Genomic DNA, 17695 nt, shown 5'->3' on the forward strand with positions numbered 1-17695 from the left:
AAAGCATAGGCTAAACACGGTTGGCGGAGGCGTGTTTGTTGCTGTCACGAGTAGTTTAACTTGTCGCGAAATTGAAGTAGATACTTCCCGTGAGTTGGTACGGGCAGAGGCCACTGTTGGCAACCGGAATAAAATAATAATTCGATCCTTTTACCGACCTCCCAATTCAGATGAGAGTTGCTGAAAGGCTCAAAGAAAATTTGAGTTTAATTTCAAACACATACTCGACTCATACGATAATAGTTGGTGGTAACTTTAATTTACCCTCGATGTTGTTGTTGCTGTCTTCAGTCCTGAGACTGGTTTGATGCAGCTCTCCATGCTACTCTATCCTGTGCAAGCTTCTTCATCTCCCAGTACTTACTGCAACCTACATCCTTCTGAATCTGCTTAGTGTATTCATCTCTTGGTCTCCCTCTACGATTTTTACCCTCCACGCTGCCATCCAATGCTAAAATTGTGATCCCTTGATGCCTCAGAACATGTCCTACCAACTGGTCCCTCCTTCTAGTCAACTTGTGCCACAAACTCCTCCCCAGTTCTATTCAGTACCTCTTCATTAGTTATGTGATCTACTCATCTAATCTTCGGCATTCTTCTGTAGCACCACATTTCGAAAGCTTCTATTCTCTTCTTGTCTAAACTATTTATAGTCCATGTTTCACTTCCATACATGGCCACACTCCATACAAATACTTTCAGAAACGACTTCCTGACACTTAAATCTGTAGTCGATGTTAACAAATTTCTCTTCTTCAGAAACGCTTTCCTTGCCATTGCCAGTCTACATTTTATATCCTCTTTACGTCGATCATCATCAGTTATTTTGCTTCCCAAATAGCAAAATTCCTTTACTACTTTAACCGTCTCATTTCCTAATCTAATTCCCTCAGCATCACCCGACTTAATTTGACTACATTCCATTATCCTCGTTTTGCTTTTGTTGATGTTCATCTTATATCCTCCTTTCAAGACACTGTCCATTCCGTTCAACTGCTCTTCCAAGTCCATTGCTGTCTCTGACAGAATTACAATGTTTTATATACTGATAACGACGTCCTCTTGAGTAGTCCCCGCGCGGAGATCCGAATGGGGGACTATTTTACCTCCGGAATATTTTACCCGAGAGGACGCCATCATCATTTAACCATACAGTAAAGCTGCATGCCCTCGGGAAAAATTACGGCTTTAGTTTCCCCTTGCTTTCAGCCGTTCGCAGTACCAGCACAGCAAGGCCGTTTTGGTTAATGTTGCAAGGCCAGATCAGTCAATCATCCAGACTGTTGCCCCTGCAACTACTGAAAAAGCTGCTGCCCCTCTTCAGGAACCACACGTTTGTCTGGCCTCTCAACAGATACCCCTCCGTTGTGGTTGCACCTACGGTACGGCCATCTGTATCGCTGAGGCATGCAAGCCTCCCAACCAACGGCAAGGTCCATGGTTCATGGGGGTACCCTCGATATGTAGCCGAAAATACATGTTTAATTCCGGAAGTACGCATAAAATACCATCCGAAATTGTGCTAAACGCATTCTCTGAAAATTATTTCGAGCGGTTAGTTCATGAGCCCACGCGAATAATAAACGGTTCTGAAAACACACTTGACCTCTTAGCACCAAATAATCCTGAGTTAATAACGAGCATCAAACCCGATTCAGGGATTGGTGAACACAGGATTGGCGTAGCGAGATTGAATATTGTAATCAAATGGCTCTGAGCACTATGGGACTTAACATCTATGGTCATCAGTCCCCTAGAACTTAGAACTACTTAAACCTAACTAACCTAAGGACAGCACACAACACCCAGTCATCACGAGGCAATATTGTAATCCCTAAATCCTCGAGTAATAAGAGAAAATGTACCTATTCAAAAAAGCAGATAAATATTCAATTGACGCCTTCCTGAGAGACAATCTCCACTCATTCCAAAGTAATAATATAATTGTAGACCAGATTGGCTTGCATTCAAAGAAACAGTATCGACAACAATTGAGAGATCTATACCAAATAAATTAACAAACGGAGGACCCGATCCTCCTTGGTACACAAAACAGGTTAGAACGCTGTTGCGGAAACAACGAAACAAACATGCCAAATTAAAACAGACGCAAAATCCCCAAGATTGGCGATCTTTTACAGAATCTCGAAATTTAGCGCGGACTGCAATGCGAGACGCCTATAACAGTTTCCACAACGAAACTTTGTCTCGAAACCTCGCAGATAATCCAAAGAGACTCTGGTCGTATCTGAAGTATGTTAGCGGCAAGAAACAATCAGTGCCTTCTCTGGGCGATGGCAATGGAGATGCTATCGAAGACAGTGCTGCCAAAGCAGAGTTACTAGACACAGCCTTCCGAAATGCCTTCACAAAAGAACACGAAGTAAATACTCCAGAATTCGAATCGAGAACAGCTGCCAACATGAGTAACGTAGAAGTAAATATCCTCGGTGTAGTGAAGCAACTCAAATCACTTAATAAAAGCAAGTCTTCTGGTCCATACTATATACCAATTACATTCCTTTCGTAGAATGCTGATGCATTAGCTCCATACTTAACAATCATATACAACCGTTCTCTCGACGAAAGACCCGTACCCAAAGACTATAAAGTTGCACAGGTCAGACCAATATTCAAGAAAGGTAGTAGGAGTAATCCACTAAATTTCAGGCCCATATCGTTAACGTCGATATGCAGCGGGATTTTAGAACATATATTGTGTTCGAACGTTATGAATAACCTTGAAGGAAACGGTCTATTGATACACAGTCAACATGGGTTTAAAAAACATCGTTCCTGTGAAACACAACTAGCTCTTTACTCACATGAAGTGCTGAGTGCTATTGACAAGGGATTTCAGATCGATTCCGTATTCTTGGATTTCCGGAAGGCTTTTGACACTGTACCACACAAGCGGCTCATAGTGAAATTCTGTGCTTATGGAACATCGTCTCAGTTATGTGACTGGATTTGCGATTTCCTGTCTGAGCTCACAGTTCCCAGTAATTGACGGAAAGCCATCGAGTAAAACAGAAGTGATTTCTAGCGTTCCCCAAGGTAGTGTTATAGGCCTCTTGCTGTTCCTTATCTACATAAACGATTTGGGAGACAATCTGAGCACTCGTCTTCGGTTGTTTGCAGATGACGCTGTCGTTTATTGCCTAATAAAGTCGTCAGAAGATCAAAACAAACTAAAAACAATTTTTAAAAATATCTGAATGGTGCGCAAAGTGGCAGTTGACCCTAAATAACGAAAAGTATGAGGTCATCCACATGAAATTTAAAAGGAACTCGTTAAACTTCGGTTACACGATATATCAGTCTAACCTAAAAGCAGTAAATTCAACTAAATACCTAGGTACTACAATTACGAACAACTTAAATTGGAAAGAACACATAGAAAATGTTGTGGGAAAGGCTAATGAGAGACTGAGTTTTATTTGCAGGACACTTAGAAAATGTAACAGACCTACTAAGGAGACTGCCTACACTACGCTTGTCCGTCCTCTTTTATAATACTGCTGCGCGGTGTGGGATCCTTACCCGATAGGACTGACGGAGTACATCGAAACAGTTCAAGGAAAGGCAGCACGTTTTGTATTATCCGAAATATGGGAGAGAGTGTCACAGAAATGATACAGGATTTGGGCTGTAAATCATTAAAAGAAAGGCGTTTTACGTTGCGACGGAATATTTTCACGAAATTCCAATCACCAACTTTCTCCTCCGAATACGAAAATATTTTGTTGACATCGACCTAAATAGGGAGGAACGATCACCACGATAAAATAAGGGATATCAGAACTCGCACGGAAAGATACAGGTGTTGATTTTTTTCGCGCGCTATGCGAGATTGGAATAATAGAGAATTGTGAAGGTGGTTCGATGAACCCTCTGCCAGGCACTTAAATATGATTTGCAGAGTATCCATGTAGATGTAGATGTAGATTTACACATACAGTCGTACAACAGGCAGTCGTCCTTACCAACTTAGGCATATGCAAGCAATATATAGGTCATATTTTGATTTATTACTACTCGTACATGTCGAATGCAGTCAACAATATTACTGCAGTGGTACACGACACATCTGTCCAATATTGACTAGAACAAAGGCTGTAGGAAGATCGAAAATACAGCGCATGCGCAGGAATACTATTAGGCGCAGTGCGTGGGTCCTACCTATAACTCTCCAGAATACCGAACACAGAATACCGAACACAATCTGAAGAAACTAGCTTTCTCAAACTTGGACAATACCCAGCACGCAGGCTATGTTGCTCTGGATAGGGCCCAGACGACTAGTTTGCTATACGGCATGACGTTTTAAGTGCCATATACCCGTCGTTCGCATACAGGCATCGGCAACTCCTCAGACGCTGAAGCTTCATGGGTTTGCCTGTACATAAGGCGTTGCCTCTCCAAACTCCGTCGATCACCACAAGGACGACAGACAGCAGGACAAGTGCCGCCAGAGGTCCTCCGTGCCAAGGGACCTACTTCTTGCGCCATGTAACGTGCGCGGAACTGGATAGGCACAAATTCCTCCGCACCCCAGCTATATAGGGTGGCGAAGACCCACACGTCGGCAGTTCGCTCCACCGGCAGCTCTGGACCAATTCATGCGCCGGCTCTTAGCAGCCCGCCAGTCAGAGCCCGGTCGGATGCCACTGCAGCGAGACCTACGATTTTCCAGACGTACCTGTCCTCCAAAAACTCCGAACGCTCAACTTCCACCATTAGGGATTATTAGTGGCATAGTCTTCGCATACCATAAAAATGGTTCAAATGGCTCTGAGCACTATGGGACTTGACTTGTGAGGTCATCAGTCCCCTAGAACTTAGAACTACTTAAACCTAACTAACCTAAGGACATCTCGCACATCCATGCCCGCGGCAGGATTCGAACCTGCGACCGTAGCGGTCGCGCGGTTCCCGCCAAGAACCGCTCGGTCACTCCGTCCGGCCGACCCACTCTGTTTATTTACTGTGTGTTCCAGGCAGATGCCTTTTAGCGTCTGAGAATCTGTATTATTTTTTTACTGAGGTTTTTCTTTGTTAGTAAATCTCTCTACTGTGGTATAGTCTCCGCATCCCACTATGTTTATTTACTGTGCGTTCCAGGCGTATGCTTGTTAGCGTCTGAGAAGTTGTATTATTTTTTTTATTCAGAAGAGTTTTCCTTTGCTATTAAATCTCTCTATTGTGGTCGTAAGAAACCTTGTTTACCTGCGTCTTATTACTTCTTATGAAGCATCTCCCAGTGGAAGATACAGCATTTAGCTTGTTGAGAGAAATATATTTGCTCTATCAGCTGTCATTCAGTTTTTACCATTCTGAAGCAAACTGGACAACCCATTAACTACATATGTCGAATATGTTGCTGAAGATGCTTTTAACCACTTTACGTGAGAACGACTACACAACAGAAACGTCGGAATACACAAGAAAAATGAATAACAGCCGGTGCAGAAGACTGCTATCTTTCAAGAAGTTTAAGACGACCTGTTCCAAATAAAATATGAAGCTTTACTAGTGATTTTATACACTCCGCATAAATATTGTGACAGTTAATGTTTGCAATTGATGTGGCTGTTCACAGAAGACACAGACGCCTAGGGAGAAGTAACATCTTCAAAATCTAATTCTAAAATGGGAAGACACTTGCAGATGGTCAGCACTTGGTGCAACAGTGGTAGCTGATTCCAAACAATGAGAAACCTAAATTAATGCTTACAAATAGACGAAAATATGCCATGTCGATTTTTACTACAAGCTCAGACAACATTGGATATACCAGTATAAGCGTCATTCAATAAGTAAACCATAAAAAACATGTAAAGTGAACGCAACGGCTTCTTATCCTTTTTGCATATTCCCTTTCCTCTACGGTGTCGCCACTGTTACTCATCACTTCTGGCTGCGTTAGTGACAGTGGCTGCCCGGATTCCCTCTCAAATGGTGTCCATACAAGGTCCATATCGTACAGCAGCTTGCACCACAGGACGCAGAACTACGTGTTGACTTCGCTCACCCCTTTCTCGCAAGTACTGGAGTTGACAAGGACTAGCGCTGGACCATCCTATGGACAGACGAAGCTCATTTTACTCTGACGGGTGAGGTGAACACACAGAATTGCTGAGCGTGGGAATCTTCACGTCCAGTTATTGTGCATAAAGTTCTTCTGTAAGGTGAACGTGTCACCTTTTGGTGTGGCTTACGGCTACATTCATGATAGGCCCATTCTTTTTTGAACAGGATGGCGCTCTAGGACCAAAGAGGTGCAGTGTGACTGGCCATGTTACTGCAATGTGCTTTGCCAGCATGTCATACCTGGCCTGGAAGGGGCGGCACATAAGTGCGTGCCGTTAGTTCGTCAATCGGTGCCGATGTTACTGTATGTGTCCGGCCGTACCATGTTGTGAGCCTCGGCCGAACTAACCGGGCCGAAGTCTTCAGGCGGGCGCTTGTAAGGCCGAGACCACGGTCCCACTTGCCGTGGGCTAGAGGGGCATCACCAGTCTTAAATGTCGTCCCATTGCCGACGAAGTTTCTGAAGGCGCCGGCAGTCGGCCCGCTGCTCCCGTCTGTAGAGCAAATATCTGTGCAATATGTGGCAGCCGCGACGCTGGACACATTGGCTGATAAGGAATTATCTTGCAATGGAACGCATATCATCTTGAGCGGGTGCCTATAACTCATCGTCTCTGTTCTCCGTAGGTCACGGGTAAAAGGAATCCCCAGGCATCTGACATTTCACCTCTTGTAATGGTCCGAGGACCCGGTCTGGTCGTCGCCCAAAGGCAATGACCGCCGATTTATCCATATTGAGGACACAGTCCGCCGCAACTCCATACTGCGCCATCCAATCGAGGTAGCTTCCCAACTCCTCCCCGCTCGCATGACAGACAGCAGGTCATCCGCATACACTCCACAGATGAAGGCGTTGCCCCACAAATCCGTGCCAGTGAGTGCCCGACGCAGCCCACTCATGAGCGGTTCAGGTGCTGCTGTGAAGGGAACCATCGATAGCGGACAGTCTTGTCTTACTGCGCTTATAACCGGAATAATACCGGCGTCTCAGCTGCTCATTATCACTCTGTAGATGTCACCCCGTAGCAGCTGAACAAAACCAGGTGGAAACGCCAAGCGGCGCATGACCGATTTTAAGAAGTCATATTTGTTGTTGTTGTTGTGGTCTTCAGTTCTGAGACTGGTTTGACGCAGCTCTCCATGCTGCTCTATCCTGTTCAAGCTTCTTCATCTCCCAGTACCTACCGCAACCTATATCCTTCTGAATCTGCTTAGTCTATTTATCTCTTGATCTCCCTCTACGATTTTTACCCTCCACGCTGCCCTCCAGTACTAAATTGGTGATCCCTTCATGCCTCAGAACATATCCTACCAACTGATCCCTTCTTCGAGTTGTGCCACAAACTCCTTTCCTCACCAATTCTGTTCAATACCTCCTCATTATTTATGTGATCTACCCATGTAGTCTTCAGCATTCTTCTGTAGCACCACATTTCGAAAGCTTCTATTCTCTTCTTGTCCAAACTATTCACTTGCATACATGGCCACACTCCATACAAGTCATATTTAATCCGGTCAAAAGTCGATCTAAAACGACGGATACCAGAGGCGCTCTAAGCCGACAGGCGGTGTCAGTGCGACCACGTCTCTATAGTCGCTGAGCACCGACTGTATGTTGCTACGTATTCCAATACGGGTTTGATCTGGGGAATCGACTATCCGGGGTCGATGAAGGCAACCCATAATGGAGGGAACTAAAACTCTTGTTAATGTTAACTGAAGACAGCACGAAAAATATCTCTCAACTGTTCGACTAATATTCACATAAAGGTCTTAGTTACGACACCCTGTCTGGTCGAAGAAAGTACTTTTGAACAACAGCGTTCTATGATCCAATTTATAATTTCGGAAATATTCTTACTGATAAGCAAACGATGTGGCGCAAGTTGTACGAATCGTGCGTCTTAACGCGCAGACGAAAAAGTGTAAAAGTGGCCGGAAGTGCGTAGCCGACGAATACTGCTCCTGGAGTCAGCACGCGAAATTGTATCGAGTTATTTAAGGAAGGCCGGCCGAAGTGGCCGTGCGGTTGAAGGCGCTGCAGTCTGGAACCGCAAGACCGCTACGGTCGCAGGTTCGAATACTGCCTCGGGCATGGATGTTTGTGCTGTCCTTAGGTTAGTTAGGTTTAACTACTTTTAAGTTCTAGGGGACTAATGACCTCAGCAGTTGAGTCCCATAGTGCTCAGAGCCATTTGAACCATTTAAGGAAGAAGACGGACGAATTTCAGTTCAACAAACTACTGGAAAACGTACATAACTCCTTACTGTAATACTTGTGCGAGGGTGTTCCCGGAGAGTTTATCGTTGGTCACAAGGAATGGAGATTCAGAATTTTCACCGAGCTCCAAATGCCTTTCACTGGCTAAAGTGCTGCATTTTTTGAGACAGTTTAAGCTGTGATGAAACTCGTATACATCGTTGTGAACCGGAGTGCATCCTGCGGGAACACGGAGTACTGCCCGTCCGTAAGGCGTTCTGTGAGCAACCATCGACTTGCATCATGTAACTGTTTTGTTCTAGGGAAATCATGATCTGATTTTCTGTGATTTCGTGATGAAGCAACGCATGTCAACAATCTGTACCACCCAGGGATGACTGTGTATGACGTCAAGCCCGTGCTGAAAACAGATACGTTGGATGGCAGAGCAAATGCGTACTCCTTCTTCAAAGCAGCGCTTGACCTGACGCGGCGCTACTGACTCTGCAGGCTATTGCGTTGACAGCCCCCACCTCAACCTCCCTACAGTCCTGACCTCGGCGTTTGGATTTTTATCTGTTTGGTACGACGAAAGAAATTCAGTGTCAACAAAGAGGTGAAGGAAAAACCTGGAAAACTGGCTTCGAGTTCAAGGTGAAGAGTTCTTCGCTGAGCAGTAAAGCAGACTCGCAAGAAGACAGAAGTTCGCACATGTCGGCTGAGATTACATAATAAAATAAGCAAAAGCATGTTTTTTTTTAATTTAATAAAACACTATTGGTGTACATCTGTTTGTCCCTTTGTTTCGTATCTGAGAGTTATTGTCCCGAGTGAATTTAGACGGAAGGACCATACAAATCCAGCCACACGAAAGGCAGATGTCAGATTCATGCTACATGCAATAATGATAAAGAAACAGGTCTGTAGCATTGTTCAACGAACTAGCAAGCTCATTCCAGCCAAACGAAATCTAGTAACACACTGAAGCGCCAAAGAAACTGGTATAGACATGGGTATTCAAATACAGAGATATGTGAACAGGCAGAATACGGCGCTGCGGTCTGCAACGCCTGTATAAGAAGATGAGTCTCTGGCGCAGTTGTTAGATCGGTTACTGCTGCTATAATATCAGGTTGTCAAGATTTAAGTGAGTTTGAACGTAGGAAAAAAAGACCCTGTAAGAACGTGACCAACAACAACTGAAGAGAATCGTAATAGAAGTGCAACCTTTCCGCAAATTGTTGCTGTTTTCAATACTGGGCCATCAACAAGTGTCAGCGATCGAACCATTCAATGAATCATCATCGATATGGGCTTTCGGAGCCGAAGGCAAAGTCGTGTAACCTTGACTAATGTACGACACAAAGCTTTGAGACAAAGCTTTACACCTCACCTGGGCCCGTCAACACCAGCATTGAACTGTTAATGACTGGAAACATGTTGCCTCGTCGGACGAGTCTCGTTTCAGATTGTATCGAGCGGATGGACGTGTACGGGTATGGAGAAAACCTCATCAATCCATGGACCCTCCTTCTCATCAGGGGACTGTTCAAGCTTTTTGGAGGCTCTGTGTGAAGATGTGGGGCGTGTGCAGTAGGAGTGGTATGGGACCCCTGATACATCTGGATGCATGTAATAATCCATGTATGTAAGCATCCTGTCTCATCACCTGCGTCCATTCATGTCCATCGCGCATTCCGGCGGACTAGGGCAATTCCAATAGGACAATTCGGCACCTCACAACTCCAGAATTGCTACAGGGTGGCTCCAGATACAATCTTCTGAGTTTAAACACTTCCGCTGATCACCAGCATCCTCAGACATGAACATTATTGAGTAAATCTGGGATGCCTTGCAACGTGCTGTTCACAAGCGATCTCCACCCCCTCCGTACTCTTACGGATTCATGGACACCTCTACTGGATTCATGGTTTCAGCTCCATCCAGTACTACTTCAGACACTAGCCATCCATTCCACGTCGTGTTGCGGCACATCTGCGTGCTCGCGGGGGCGCTACACGACATTAGGCAGTTGTACCAGTTCCTTTAGCTCTTCAGTGTATAAACCAACGGCTTGAATTTGAGGAACAAATTTGCAAGACAGTAGGGTTGGAGCACAGGGAGTACTGTATGGGACTGAACCATGGACTGTGTAACAACTTGAAGACTGAAGAATCGAAGCGTTTGAGATGTGTTGCCATAGAAGGATGCTGGCAGTTATATGGATTGATAAGGTAACAAGTGTAGGGGTTACCAGTAGAACCGGTGAGGATAGAAAGATGGACGAAGCACTGACAAAAAGAAGCGACAGTGTGATATGATACATGTTAAGACACCAAAAATGTACATTTGTACTTGAGAGGGTTTTGCAGGTTAAAAATTGTACGGAAAAAAAGAATAGCAAAATCGAATAGTAAAAAATAATTGATGACTCTCGTTGAAAGTTCTGCTGTATGACGAAACGATTGCTACAAGAGAGTAATTCGTGGCCGGCGACACGAAACCTGTTCGAAGGCCGATGACCTATAGAAAAGAGAAAGAAAAGCGCACCGACGGTGTTTCCTTCTGCGCACAGTCCACGGAAATAAACTTTCTTAGAAGAATGGATGTCTTGTCGACAAACGTGTTCGATAGCTTTGAGAATAGAGCAAACCTAGACAGAGCCTGTTTGGTGACACAGCGACCCTTGTAATTAAAGCATAGTCAGCTATTGATTGCCCTGGTGGCGACACGTTACAGGTTTAGAGCTTCGCTGACGGTGGTCATGAACGGTGCTTTAAACCCCTAACGTGTCCCCATCTGAGAATTCAATAGCTGAACAAGCTTGGGTCTCTCGTGCGAAACTACTCATATACAACAAATAATACAGGGCGTGAAGCGGTTTCTTTCTGTATATTTCTCTGAGAATTGTTCTCATGCCATGTAACAGATAATATCTTTAGTATTTCACCGATCCTCAGCAACTGTTGCTGTATATAGCGACATAATAAGCAACTTCCTGTACAAAAGAAATTCAGTTTCATAACCGGCTTCGGGCATTTAGTGTCCTTCTTCAGAAGGCTATACCTATCGCATTATTAGCCTGTTCTGACATGATGTCTGTACCTTTTGTTTGGCTTCTTTATACCATTTTTTTCACGTACTATGAACCACGTGACCACGGAATTTTGCCGTATGCATCGTATTGTTGACACTCGAAAATAATGCGATAGGGATAACCTTCCGAAGAGGGGCACTAACTGCCCGAAACAGGTTGCGAAATTAAATTTCTTTTATGCAGCTGTTTGGCCATAATTTAGATACTATATTCTTAAAACTCGTTGCTGTGAGAAAATATCATGCGTAGTGCGTCCAATACTTTACGCCGGAATCAAAATCCCGAATAATCTGACAGTGGAAAAAATGTGTGTCTGTCAGATTTAACGTAACGAGGCTCATTACCACAAACGGGCAGGCCCGGATGGGTAGCGCAGTGTTTTTTTTTTTTTTTTCCATCAGTCTACTGACTGGTTTGATGCGGCCCGCCACGAATTCCTTTCCTGTGCTAACCTCTTCATCTCAGAGTAGCGCTTACAACCTACGTCCTCAATTATTTGCTTGACGTATTCCAATCTCTGTCTTCCTCTACAGTTTTTGCCCTCTACAGCTCCCTCTAGTAACATGGAAGTCATTCCCTCATGTCTTACCAGATGTCCTATCATCCTGTCCCTTCTCCTTATCAATGTTTTCCACATATTCCTTTCCTCTCCGATTCTGCGTAGAACCTCCTCATTCCTTACCTTATCAGTCCACCTAATTTTCAACATTCGTCTATAGCACCACATCTCAAATGCTTCGATTCTCTTCTGTTCCGGTTTTCCCACAGTCCATGTTTCACTACCATACAATGCTGTACTCCAGACGTACATCCTCAGAAATTTCTTCCTCAAATTAAGGCCGGTATTTGATATTAGTAGACTTCTCTTGGCCAGAAATGCCTTTTTTGCCATAGCGAGTCTGCTTTTGATGTCCTCCTTGCTCCGTCCGTCATTGGTTATTTTACTGCCTAGGTAGCAGAATTCCTTAACTTCATTGACTTCGTGACCATCAATCCTGATGTTAAGTTTCTCGCTGTTCTCATTTCTACTACTTCTCATTACCGTCGTCTTTCTCCGATTTACTCTCAAACCATACTGTGTACTCATTAGACTGTTCGTTCCGTTCAGCAGATCATTTAATTCTTCTTCACTTTCACTCAGGATAGCAATGTCATCAGCGAATCGTATCATTGACATCCTTTCACCTTGTATTTTAATTCCACTCCCGAACCTTTCTCTTATTTCCATCATTGCTTCCTCGATGTACGGATTGAAGAGTAGGGGCGAAAGGCTACAGCCTTGTCTTACATCCTTCTTAATACGAGCACTTCGTTCTTGATCGTCCACTCTCATTATTCCCTCTTGGTTGTTGTACATATTGTATATGACCCGTCTCTCCCTATAGCTTACCCCTACTTTTTTCAGAATCTCGAACAGCTTGCACCATTTAATATTGTCGAACGCTTTTTCCAGGTCAGCAAATCCTATGAAAGTGTCTTGATTTTTCTTTAGCCTTGCTTCCATTACTAGCCGTAACGTCAGAATTGCCTCTCTCGTCCCTTTACTTTTCCTAAAGCCAAACTGGTCGTCACCTAACCCATTCTCAATTTTCTTTTCCATTCTTCTATTCTTGTAAGCAGCTTCGATGCATGAGCTGTTAAGCTGATTGTGCGATAATTCTCGCACTTGTCAGCTCTTGCCGTCTTCGGAATTGTGTGGATGATGCTTTCCCGAAAGTCATATGATATATCGCCAGAATCATATATTCTACACACGAACGGGAATAGTCCTTTTGTTGCCACTTCCCCCAATGATTTTAGAAATTCTGATGGAATGTTATCTATCCCTTCTGCCTTATTTGACCGTAAGTCCTCCAAAGCTCTTTTAAATTCCGATTCTAATACTGGATCCCCTATCTCTTCTAATTCGACTCCTGTTTCTTCTTCTATCAGACTAATCTTCGCCCTCATAGAGGCTTTCAATGTATTCTTTCCACCTATCTGCTCTCTCCTCTGCATTTAACAGTGGAATTCCCGTTGCACTCTTAATGTTACCACCGTTGCTTTTAATGTCACCAAAGGTTGTTTTGACTTTCCTGTATGCTGAGTCTGTCCTTCCGACAATCAGATCTTTTTCGATGTCTTCACATTTTTCCTGCAGCCATTTCGTCTTAGATTCCCTGCACTTCCTATTTATTTCATGCCTCAGCGGCTTGTATTTCTGTATTCCTGATTTTCCCGGAACATGTTTGTACTTCCTCCTTTCATCAATCAACTGAAGTATTTCTTCTGTTACCCATGGTTTCTTCGCAGCTACCTTCTTTGTACCTATGTTTTCCTTCCCAACTTCTGTGATGGCCCTTTTTAGAGATGTCCATTCCTCCTCAACTGTACTGCCTACTGCGTTATTCCTTATTGCTGTATCTATAGCGTTAGATAACTTCAAACGTATCTCGTCATTCCTTAGTACTTCCGTATCCCACTTCTTTGCGTATTGATTCTTCTTGACTAATGTCTTGAACTTCAGCCTAATCTTCATCACTACTATATTGTGATCTGAGTCTATATCTGCTCCTGGGTACGCCTTACAATCCAGTATCTGATTTCGGAATCTCTGTCTGACCATGATGTAATCTAATTGAAATCTTCCCGTATCTCCCGGTCTTTTCCAAGTATACCTCCTCCTCTTGTGATTCTTGAACAGGGTTTTCGCTATTACTAGCTGAAACTTGTTACAGAACTCAATTAGTCTTTCTCCTCTTTCATTCCTTGTCCCAAGCCAATATTCTCCTGTAACCTTTTCTTCTACTCCTTCCCCTACAACTGCATTCCAGTCGCCCATGACTATTAGATTTTCGTCCCCCTTTACATACTGCATTACCCTTTCAACATCCTCATAAACTTTCTCTATCTGTTCATCTTCAGCTTGCGACGTCGGCGTGTATACCTGAACTATCGTTGTCGGTGTTGGTCTGCTGTCGATTCTGATTAGAACAACCCGGTCACTGAACTGTTCACAGTAACAAACCCTATGCCCTATCTTCCTATTCTTAACGAATCCTACACCTGTTATACCATTTTCTGCTGCTGTTGATATTACCCGATACTCATCTGACCAGAAATCCTTGTCTTCCTTCCACTTCACTTCACTGACCCCTACTATATCTAGATTGAGCCTTTGCATTTCCCTTTTCAGATTTTCTAGTTTCCCTACCACGTTCAAGGTTCTGACATTCCACGCCCCGACTCGTAGAACGTTATCCTTTCGTTGATTATTCAATCTTTTTCTCATGGTAACCTCCCCCTTGGCAGTCCCCTCTCGGGGATCCGAATGGGGGACCATACCGGAATCTTTTGCCAATGGAGAGATCATCATGACGCTTCTTCAATTACAGGCCACATGTCCTGTGGATACACGTTACGTGTCTTTAATGCAGTGGTTTTCGTTGCCTTCTGCATCCTCATGTCGTTGATCGTTGCTGATTCTTCCGTCTTTATGGGCAATTTCCCACCCCTAGGACAAGAGAGTGCCCAGAACCTCTATCCGCTCCTCCGCCCTCTTTGACAGGGCCATTGGCAGAATGAGGCTGACTTCTTATGCCGGAAGTCTTCGGCCGCCAATGCTGATTATTTATCAAAATTTATGCAGTGGCGGGGATCGAACCTGGGACCGAAGACGTTTTGATTATGAATCAAAGACGCTACCCGATGGTTAACCTGTCGTTAATGACTTCTTTCTCGTTGGGTCGTTAAGCCATAGCCTTCTACTCCCCCCCGCCTCCCCCTGCTCCCTGAACAGGCAGCAGTATTTCGAATAGTCTTAATGTTTTCTCTTATTTGCTCTGAGGTGAAATGTGGAAAAACAATTTGTCGATCGTGCAGATAAGCAGCTGACGTCATTTAGTTCCCATGTATCGACGCGCAAGTCGACCCAGTGGCGTCGCTTCAAAAGACTTGCACCAGGTGATTGGGTCTGCCCACCGGGAGGCCGTCACCCCACGACATTTTTTACTTCCAACATGATGGACATAGAGGAATTATGGGCAACGCTTAAAGTGAAACTTCCTGGCAGATTAAAACTGTGTGCCGGACCGAGACTCGAACTCGGGATCTTTTCCTTTCGCGGGCAAGTGCTCCATCAACTGAGCTACCCAAACGCGACTCACGCCCCGTCGTCACAGCTTTACTTCGGCCAGTATCTCGTCTCCTACCTTCGAAACTAGTCTCGGTACGGCACACAGTTTTAATCTGCCAGGAAATTTCGTATCAGTGCACACTCCGCTGCAGAGTGAAAATCTCATTCTGGATACGATGCGGCCACCTGTATCGCTGAGGCACGCAAGCCTCCCCACCAACGGCAATGTCCATGGTTCCATGGTTCCTTTGGGGGCGGGGGGGGGGGGGGTGAGGGGGAAGACGATACTAGGGCAGGCGAATGGTCGACTTTGGTTCATTGGTAGGATCCTAGGGAGGTGTAGTTCATCCGTTAAGGGGACTCCATCCTTGAGTATAGCTCGAGTGGTTCGGAACCCACCAGATCGGGCTAAAGGAAGGCACCGAAGCAATTCAGAAGTGTGCTGCAGGAGTTTTTATCGGTAGGTTTGCTGAACGCGCAAGTATAACGAACACGCTTCGCTAAGAGATATGAGTATCCCTGGAGCGGAGACGACGTTCTTTTCGCGAAACCCTATTGAAAGTATTTAGAGAATCGGCACCTACAGCTGAGTGTCGAACGATTCTACTGCCACATACGTAGATTCCTCGTAAGGACCACGTAGACAACATAAGGAAAGTCAGAGTTCGTACGTAGGGATATAGGTAATCAATTTTCCCTCGCTCCATTTGCGCGTGGTACGGGAAAGCAAATGCTTAGTAGTTGTACAAGTTACCCTCCGCCATGCCGTATCCGAAACAGGTCCTTGGTTTCCGTCGTGTATCACGATGGATCTGCATGCCCCAATGAATGAGGGTACCTGTTCTATCAACTCAGTGCGTAGCTATCGGACACCGTTAAGTATTGTATAACTTGTGAAACATGCCCATTTGTCGGAGCTGAGACTCATCACCGTTACACATTTCCATAATCCGGCTGTTACCATCATTTCCGGTACCTCGAACAGCCGTTCAGAGATCCGTGTGGTGCAGATAGCTAATCCCACATTATCCACTGCCACATCCCTTATACGATGATTGATAAATGGATGCCAAGAACCTTGTTGTAATTGATGCACATTTCGTCACGCAAAAAGCGTTGGGTTTTACGAGACTTACTTCTTGCGTGCTCGTTAGAGCATGGGCTTGAGTAGGGTCTTTCCTTCAGATTGGCACATAGAGCTCGTCTCTAAGAATTTACACACAGGAAGCCGGCTGCAGTAAACACAACCTTGATCATGAGATACCGCTTGATTCCCATAGGAGATCGTAAACAACGATCAGAAGCCGTCGGGATATGTATGTATGTATGTAATGTCTGTTCGGTCACATGTGTCCGACAGAGCATTCGAAGTAAAAGGGTTAAATAAACATGGGTTCTAATACCCATATCTTAAGAGCTACGAGCAATTGTTGATGTTCGATACTGCGAAACAGATCTGTTCTACTGAAACCTCTTTGCTTTCCGTATTTTGCGGAGTAGTAGTATGGACCAAAACAAGAAAAAAAAATCCGGTAAACATGTGCACTAAAATGCGAACTTTAAAAGTTATGAGCACTTCTTCATTAGAAGAGTTGTATTTCAAAGTAGCGAAGATTAGCAAGTGCTCATAGATCCTTGAGGTATTCGTTTTAGAGCACTTGTTTACTGGACATTTTCCTTCTTGTTTTGGTCCTTACTGCAACTTTTCTAAATATGGAAAGCAAAGAGCTTGCAGTATAGGAGATTTGTTTCACAATATCGAAGATCGAGAATTGCTCATAGTTCTTAATGCACCCGTTTTAGTGCTTATGTTTACTTTTATGTTTCGAATAATCATTCCTGTCATATCCTTAAATATTGACTATCACTTGTGAAACATCCTGTATATATTCGAGAGTGTTTCGTCCTGTTTCTACTAAACTGGGGGAAACTGGTGCTGTACTCAAGAGTCAGATTTCACCTGGACATGCAAATGAACAGTGTGTGCGTGAAGTCAAAGACATTATTCAGCTGCTATAACGCAGTCCTTCAACAAGCAAACGCAGCGTTCCTACACATATCGATATTCCATACACAAAAATAATTAAGGCAATACATATACACAGCCTCTATCCTTTATCTTTTATAGCGGGTTCAGCAATTACAAGAAAGAGATAGTTGATTGGAATTTTGGCGCTGGCTCATTGGACGT

Source organism: Schistocerca piceifrons, chromosome 3 (assembly GCF_021461385.2).
Source record: "Schistocerca piceifrons isolate TAMUIC-IGC-003096 chromosome 3, iqSchPice1.1, whole genome shotgun sequence".
Taxonomy (NCBI): Eukaryota; Metazoa; Arthropoda; class Insecta; order Orthoptera; family Acrididae; genus Schistocerca; species Schistocerca piceifrons.